Genomic DNA, 9,512 nt, shown 5'->3' with positions numbered 1-9,512 from the left:
ACAGATCATCAGTTCTTTCTGAAACAGGATTGTCCAAGGCACTGCAGGGCCTTTGTCACTAATGACAAAGTATAGTCTGTCAGTAGTACCCTCTAGATATTGGGACAAGTAAAACTCAAGTCCTCTACCTACTTTAAATATAATGAATGTCATTGCTTCACTTGAAAATTATTAGGCCGAGTGAGGTAAGCTGAGCTGGAAACTAGAACAGAGGCTGAACTTGGGATTTGACAACATGGTCAGGCTGCCTTGAAGGATCATTAAGGAAATCCACTGTTTGCTGGTAACACCCATTCCTGGCATCAAAGCTGACTCAGATGAAAGCATTGCTTGTTGTTCTCATGGAGTCATTGCTAGTACCCCTTGTACTCCTTTTGAGAAAAGGCTTTTAAGTTTGAAATATTGCTTCCAGAATATACAATGGCAACACCTAAAGTATGTTTCAGGCCAAAAATTATCTTCCTAATGTAGAGAAGTTGGAAGAGTATGTTTAGATATTTTGAAAGATAAATCATCTCCAGCAATGCAGATCTGCACAGTTCAATTATGAATCTAGGCTTTGTAAAGTGATCCTAATACAGGTGATCCATTAGCAAACAATGTAGCAGAGCAGTGGTGACTGATGAAGCACTAGCCATAGAAACACTGCATGGTAATTTAGCTAGATTCTTAAATTCTTCAAGGCTGAGGGTGGGAGAGGGTAGGGGAATAAACCATTCAGCTTTTCAAGAGGAAGAGATGGGCATTGAGAATGGGGATATGGATGGAGCATGTTCAGCAGAGAAGACAATGCTTACCATGACAGGAGATCTGATAAGAGGTGATTGACACTCCCTTGGTTTTTAGAGAGGGAAGAATGAACCTCTGCTGTGGGGGAAGAGGTCTCTGCCAAGTACCAGTATCATTTGGGGTGTCCACAATCTGACCTAGAATTCCAGTGTCATGTTTCTTTGGCCCAGGGTGTCATCTTTGTTAGTTTTCAGGTTGCTGCTCTCTACTTCGTATCACTGCATATCAGACACCTTAAAATTGTGTTTGGAGTAAGGCAGCATATAAGCCAATGAATGAATAATAAATTAATAAAATATTGCCTATCCCTTGCTTTCAGTGAGCCCCAGTCTATTTTCATATTATTTTGGCCTCTGTAAATGCCCAAGGAGACAAAAGTGACAAAAAAAGAAAAAGGCTTGAGCAACAGGAATACTAGATTGCTGCTTTCAAGTGTTGTATTTGTTGTGTCCTGCATCCAGACACCACTAGAAACACGTGACTTTAATTGAAGTTGGATTTGCTGTTCATTATAACTGGAAGGGTACACACTGAGAGCCATAGGACATGTCAGTTGGAGGGCACTGGTGGTAGAATTTGGAATTATGTGGCACATTTCAAGGAAAGTTTAAAGAAGAGAGATGTTACTTTGGGTTGGATCCCTGCACAAAGTAGAAATGATCCGGTAATTGGGTATCTTTTAAAAATCTTATTTAAGGAAGTGATGCTGTAGCTCAAGTGATAGAGCGCTCACCTTGAGCTGAAGAGCTGAGGGACAGCGCCCAGGCCCAGAGTTCAAGCCCCACAACTGCAAAAAATAAATAAATAAATAAAAATCTTATTTAGAAGTAATCTAACGTTGTTGAAGAAACAGCAGTCACTTATTTGTCTTAGATAAGGGATGTTTGGTATTCTGTGGCTAGGGTAATGTTTATTCATGGTCTATCTTCAGACATGATTATGGAGTACTTTGTTTTTGTTATGATTTATCATCATCTCTAAGTAGCTTTGTCAGGTGTAAATGTTCTATAAAATTATTTCAAAGGGACATTAAAGCCCTTATGTAAGTAGGAGACTCATGTGTCAAGCTGGTAGATGTCATGGGTTATTGTTTTCTTTCTCACAGTTTATTTTTTTCTTTCTCACAGCTTATTATGTTGCTTAATAATCATTTGTTTTCTGACTTCCTCTCTAGATTGTAAACTCAATAAGTGCATAAACCTGGTTGATTATCACGGAAGTCTAATAGTCTAGCCAAGTTTCTAAAACCCATAAGAACTTAAATAATATTTACTGAATAAATGACTGAATTGTCGAATTCACTTTTTAAGCTGAAGTTGCTCATACCCAAGGATTACTTTCTATTCAGCTTTGCATTTCTAGACTCAAGCTAAGTTCTTATACAGCTCATTATGTATGTCTCAAGGCAAAGAGAAGCTTTATATGAGATAACATTTATTGATTTAAAAATAAGGCAATATAATGAATTCTTTTTGAGGGAAAGATGATGCATAATTCAAATGACTTCACTCACGATGAAGAATAAACAGGCCATATTCAAGATTCAATCATCTGGCATTTTCCATGGTATTGCATTTTAAGAGTGAGATTCAAAGCTCTAAGAGAAATTAACAAATATTTAGAAACCATTTATAGAAATAGAACCTTTCTTCTTCTTAGCCTAGATGTATTACAGTAGCAATTTCAAGAGAAGGAAGGCCTTTATTTGTGAATTCCTGACTTACAAATAGCCAACAGCTACCAAGATTTATCTTTCAACTCATTATTTTCTTGCACTGTGGAATATTGGCTGTTATTTTGTAGTCATGGTAACTGTGTGTAAGAGTGTGTAGCAGACATGTAAAACCATATGCTATGGAGTTGATGGAAGAGAAAGCAATTTCTTGCTGAGGCATCCTGGTAAAAAATTCACTATTCGGAGTCAGAATTACTGTATCTTTAAAATGACTGTAATTTTGAATACCCACTGAAGAGAAAGTTCTTTGAGTCTGATTGTGAAAATGGTCTATTAGCTGTAACCAGGAAGGATATAAACACAATTAATGATCAAGAACAAGACAAACATGGTAGTATAGAAAACTAATGAAAAGTACTTATGTTCAATAGAAGAATAATAAGAATAGCAACCAAATTACCACACTTTATACTAAATTATAGTCAGTGGACTTGTGTTTGCATATCTCATAAAAGGTCCATTTGAAAACTAGCCACACTGGTGGCTAGCTGATTGGGCTTCAGATTAGGGGCTTTGTGCTTGTTGTCAAGTCTCCTAGGACTTGAGACGTGTCTTCAGCACATAAGAACTACTTGAAATGATATACTACTTATATTTTATTAACATGTACTATTTAAAGTTACTATTTAAAGATAAAGTTACCTTTATCTACATGAGAATAACTCTTTTGTGCCTACAATGCAGTATGGGTGGATCTGTTAAGAGCATTGTTAGAGACAATGCTTTCTAAAAATACTGTTGGATAAAGGGTGAACTATACTTACTAGACACTACCTTGGAAATGAACTATACAACTTGGGCGTAGGGGGGTCGGGAGGGAAAAAACTGGGAGAAAATGAGGGAAGGAGTGACACTGTTCAAAAAGAAATGTACTCATTACTTGATTTATATAACTGTAACCCCTCTGTACATCACCTTTATAATAAGAGATGTATAAGACACTATGTTGAAAACGAACTTTACAACTTGGTGGAGTGGATTTGGAGAGGTGATGAGGGAAGGGGAAAAACAAAGGAGGGTTAACAATGCTAGTTACCTTACTCATGTAACTGAAACCACTCTGTACAGTTTTCTTTACAATAAACATATAAAAAGTAGTATGTGTATGATCATTATTTGAATTAATAGTATCTTGCTATATGTGTGTGTTTGTGTGGGTATTTCCTCTTTTACACCTAGCAGTATCTAGAATTCATAGGACACACATCGACACTCATGTAATAAATGGAAAAATGTAAGAATTTTTTGATGCTCAAACCCAGGGCCTCACACATGCTCAGTAAAGACCCCACTGTTGAGATCGGATCTCTCAGTGAGTCTGGGATTGAAATAAGATGTTTAGTTGTGTACAGACTTCGGGAGTGCTATGGGCCAATGATATATAGGTTGCAAAGCTACTATGTAAAAGGAGAACTTACATCTAATCTCATTATTGTCACACTGGGAAGTGGAAACCTTAGGAGACAATGGATTTCTTCTCAGTAAAGTTAGAGGGCATTAGAGCCACTGGTAGTTGTAGAAGTATCATAACCAATAGCCAAATTTCATTTTATTAATGTTCTCCAGAAAATATTAATAGTAAATGTCTTACAAATTATTGAAACCAATTACCTACTTAATTTTTTCCCTACTATTTTACTCATAAGGTATTATATTAAGCAAATCTGTACATTATTCTGTGAAAATACCCTTGACATTTCCTAAAGATAGGAGCAAAGTTAAAGAAAACATAATTCCTTATTTCAAAATTTAAACTATAATAATGAGTATGATAAAGTACAGTAAATACTATAAGTAAATAACTACATTTAAAACTATAGTAATAAAGACAATATGGTATTGGTGTAAAGACAGTCATATAGATGAATGAAATTGACAGTTCAGAATTTGGCCTTTATTTATAGTCAACTGAGTGTCAATAAAAATGCTAAGATGATTGAGTGGAATTGAGAATATATCTAAGATACAGAAACAATGACTTTGGATCTGCTACCTTATGCTATTGATATAGCAACATGAAGGAAATGAACCAAAGATCAAGATATAAGAGCTGAAACTTAGCCATAAAAGAAATGCAAGTCAAAACAACATTGAGATACCACTTCAGCCAGTTAGAATGGCTATAATCAAGAACTCTGATAACAACAGATGCTGGAGGGGATGTGGACAGAAGGGAACCTTACTGCATTGTTGGTGGGAGTGTAAACTTGTTCAACCACTTTGGAAAGTAGTATGGAGGTTCCTCAAAAGACTCCACATAGAGCTCCCCTATGACCCACCAATCCCACTTTTGGGCATTTACCCGAATGATCACAAACAAGACCATACTAAAACTACCAGCACAACTATGTTTATTGCAGCATTATTTACCATAGCTAAGATATGAACCAACCTAGATGCCCCTCAGTAGATGAATGGATCAAGAAAATCAGAAAGAATGACATTGCCCCATTTGTTAGGAAATGGAAAGACTTGGAAAAAATTATATTAAGTAAGCCAGGCCCAAAGAAACATAGGTCCCATGGTTTCCTTTATTTACACTAACTAGTATATGTATGAGACAAGCAGAAAACGTCAGATAGATGCTGTTAAGCAAAATGAACCCCAAGATAAGGACACAAGTGGTTTTTCCTTTCTTGCTATTGTTCCTAACATATTTATAAGGTACCATGTGATGTTTCTGTTGCTTTGGATGTCCCTTCCCCACGGTATATTTAAACAGTGTTTTCACTGTATTTGATGTTGGTATAATTTGGGGAGGGGAAGGGAAGGAACAAATTGTTTAAATAGGATACAAGCTGACCCATTACAACAATGATATGTACAACGAACTTTACAATTTAGGTGTGTGTGGGGGGTGGATTGTAGTTGTGGAGATTGGAGGGAAGGTATGGTAGGGGAAAAACAGGAGTAGGCAACAATGCTTGATAAGAAATGTACTCATTACCTTGCTCATGTAACTGTAACCCCTCTGTACAGTATTTTCACAATAAAAATCTTATTAAAAAAAAAAAAGAGCTGAAGCCTTGAGCTGAAGAGCTGAGGGACAGCGCCCAGGCCCAGAGTTCAGGCCCCACAACCGGACCCACCCCCCCCAAAAAAGAGCTGAAACTTAGAATAAAACGTAAGTAAATCTTCATGGCCTTAGGATAAGCAATAGTTTCTTAAATATAACACCAAAAGAATCTGCTTTGCTTCTAAGGACATCAGTGATAAAATATGAAGACAAACTATATCATGGGCATATTTGAAAAGTAACATAAGGAATTTGTATCTAAGGAAGCAGAGCATGGTTCAAGTGGTAGAGTGCTAGCCTTGAGCAAAAGAAAACCCCAGGATAGGGACACAAGTGGATTTTTCTTTCTTGCTGTTGTTTTTAATGTACTTATAATGTACTATGTATTTTTTTGTTTCTTTTTTATGTTCTTCCCCCATGGTATAACACCTGTTTTCACTGTATTTGGTTCTGGTGCCCTGCATCTTGTATATACATTTGTCTAATTTGGGGAGGGGAAGAGAAATAACAAAATGCTGAAAGGATACATGTTGACCCACTGTAACAATGAGATGTACAGGACACTGTGTTGAAAACGAACTTTACAACATGGGGGATGGGAGGAGTTGGGGGGAGGAGGGAAGGGATGGTAGGGGAAAAACAAAGAGGAGTAAAAATGCTCAATAGGAAATGTACTAATTACCCTACCCATATAACTATAACCTCTCTGTACAGTATCTTTATATACATACATATATATATATATATATATATATATATATATGAAAAATAAGGTGTGTGTGGGGGGGGTGTTCAGGGACTGTACCCAGGTCCTGAGTTCAAACTCCTTAATTGGCACACACACACACACACACACACACACACACACACACACAAGAATTTGTATACAGAAGAAAGAATTTTTACAACACTAAAGAGAGTGATCTGGAAGTGGAGCTATAGCATAAAGTGGAAGAACACTAGTCTTGAGCAGAAAAGCTCAGGGACACCTCCTAGGCTGTGAGTTCAAGACCCATGACCAATTAAAAAAAAGAATGATATAAATATATTTTAGATATGAGGCCTGATATATAGCTAGTAAAAATTTTCCTCCATTCAGTGGTCTATTTATTTTATTATTTATGTCCTTTGCTATGCAGCAACTCTTTATTCTGAGGAGTTTCTCATTTATCCAGTCTGTCTTTGATTTGTTGTGACTCTGGATTTTAGGAGCCCTAGTGTTTCCCCATCCCTTCCTGTAGTATCTTCATAGGACCTGGCCTTACACTGAGGTCTTTAATCCATTTAGAATTCATTCTGGTACATGGTTTTCTACATGTGGATAGCCAATTTTGCCAGCACCATTTGTTGAAGAGGGTGTCTTTCTTAAACATGTGTTTTTGGCTCCCTTATCAAATATTAGGTGGCTATAGGTCTGAGGTTCGTTTCTATTCTGTTCCAGTGGTCCTCAGGCCTATTCATGGGCCAGTACCAAGCTAATTTTATTACTATAGCTTTGTAATAGAGTTTAAAGTTTGGTATTGTTATTCCTCCTACACTGTTTTTCCTGCTAAGGATTGTTTTTTTCTGTTTGGGTCATTTATTAAGTAAGCCAGATCCAAAGAAATGAAGGTTGCATAGTTTCCGTCATTTATCATAACTAGAATGTGCCTATAAATCCACAAGTAAACACATTGGATAATAAAAGACAAAAAATACACTTGGACATGAAAAATTAACAAGTCTCTAGACATTCACACAGTAGACCAAAGGAGGATATTCTTAGGAGAGGATCACAAAGGCTTAATAACTATGTTCATATGACTTATCAAGTGATATTTATCAAAATTAACTCCAAGAAATGAGTTTTTTTTCCTCCTTTGTTGCTGTTCTTGTTTTCTATATCTTTTGTTTTGTTTGTAAGTTTATCTCTTTAGGGAAGGGTAAGAATGGAGCACAGAAATGGTAGAACAAAGAGTAAACAAATGCAGCAGTGATACTAGATATTCTGAACTATACAACTTGTGAGAGTGGGCACAGAAGGATAAAATTGGGAGAAAGTGAGCAAAGGGGTCACAGTGTTCAAAAAGAAATGTGCTCATACCTGACTTATGTAACTGTAACCCTTCTGTACATTGCTTTACAATAACAATAATAAATAATAAAATAAAAAACAATGATCTAACTAGAAGGTAAGCAAAGAATTTGAATAAATGTTTCTCCAAAGAAGATATATAAATGACTATTAAGAACTGTGAACAATACTTACTGTTAGTCATTATAGAACTGCAAATCATAAACATGAGATATACTTCATACCTATATAGATGGATAATAACATGCACCTGCCCTGTAGGGTTAGCTTTTCCACACTTTCCATCGTATGAGATTTAGAAAAAACAAGTTACCACAATTTTCTTTTTTTGGGTCAGTTGTGGGGCTTGAACTGGCCTGGGCCCTGTCTCTCTGCTCTTCAACTCAAGCCGAGCGCTCTACCAGTTGAGCCACAGCACCACTTTTGGTTTTCTGGGGGTTTATTGGAGATAAAGAGTCTCACAGACTTTCCTACCTGGGCTGGCTTTGAACTGTGATCCTCAGATCTCAGCCTCCTGAGTAGCTAGGATTACAGGTGTGAGCTACTGGCACCCAGCTAAGTTATCACAATTTTTAAAATAGAGTATTTCAAGCTTATGAATGCACTGATAATGCATTTATGCAATCCAAGAACCATCTGATTAGAGGTATAATTGATGCAGGTACTCATATAATGGGGATACATTAGTTACCACCTACCTTCTAACTTCATGGAACTTAAAATGTGGCAACAGGAAGAAATGAAAAAAAATTTAATTATAGAATCATGTCTTGAATTCATATTTTCTATAATAATAATAATCAGTTATTATCACATGGATACAACAGTAGACTTTCCAGAGGGTTGTTGTTTAGATTGCATGTTTTCACTTACATGTTGGCATAGCAGTACGCGCAGGAATTAGGGTATGTGACATTATTAGAAGCACACAATGGGCTGGACCTGATGGAACATATGTGTCTCTCCTGTGCAAACTTCTTTACATAATGATTGCATGAAATGACCTAAAACAGAACTCACAGGTCAGACCTTCTACCTTAAGAAACACAGTCTCTATTTCTCTCTCTCTCTCTCTCTCTCTCTCTCTCTCTCTCTCTCTCTCTCTCTCTCTCTCTCTCTCTCTCTCTCCCCCCCCCTTCCTTCCCTCTCTTCCCCTCTCCTCTAGTTACTTTATGATATAGGGTCTCGGATTTTTATTTTTGACTGTGCTGGCCTAAGATCACAATTTTCTTCTACCTACACCTCCCTTGTAGCTGGGATTACAAGCACATACCAGAATATCTACCTTTTTTTGAGATGTGGTCTTGCTGACTTTAGTTTATAGTGGCATCATAATTCTGATCTCTTCCTTGCAAGTAATTGGGATTATATTCATGAGCCACAGGCCCAAGCCTATAGTAATCTCTTAATGGTTGCTAGGTTAACTGTTTGAGTGTTTTAGTTTTAGCAAAGAGAAAAAAATTAGAATTTTTTTTTAAAACAAAAAAAAAGCTACATTAGCCTAAGTATGTTACACTTTGAGTGTTATGGCATATATTTAAAATCCCAGTACTTAGGAGGTAGATGCAGATATAATTTCCACAAGTTCAAGTAATTCTTCCAGTCTGGAAGAATTTTTTGTATATTTGTTACAAATATACAAAAACAAAATCAACTAATAAGTCATGTTATGTTACATCCAGCATCCAGATACGTTGTGATTGTTATTTTGTGTAGGACCTGTGGCTTTGTAGCTCAGATCTTTGGCCATGTAATTCCTCTCTCCAACTTGTTAGAAGTGAAGGGAACCATGGAGTAATAAAATGCTTAAAACCACTAGTAAGTACTGTCACCACTGTCAAGTTGCCTCTGCATTGGTTTCAGTTCTTCAAAGTCAACTTGTAACTGTAGTGTTTGTC

At 36.6% G+C, this 9,512-nt stretch overlaps 1 pseudogene; it reads left to right on the top strand.

Moving 5' to 3' along the window:
- The first annotated feature begins 235 nt into the window (after positions 1-235).
- LOC122118049 lies at positions 236-828 on the top strand (annotated as a pseudogene).
- Positions 829-9,512: the final 8,684 nt, after the last annotated feature.

The sequence above is a fragment of the Dipodomys spectabilis genome, unplaced genomic scaffold, assembly GCF_019054845.1.
Source record: "Dipodomys spectabilis isolate Male_0828 unplaced genomic scaffold, ASM1905484v1 ptg000147l, whole genome shotgun sequence".
Lineage (NCBI taxonomy): Eukaryota > Metazoa > Chordata > Mammalia > Rodentia > Heteromyidae > Dipodomys > Dipodomys spectabilis.
This window is presented reverse-complemented; position numbering and strand designations above follow the sequence as displayed.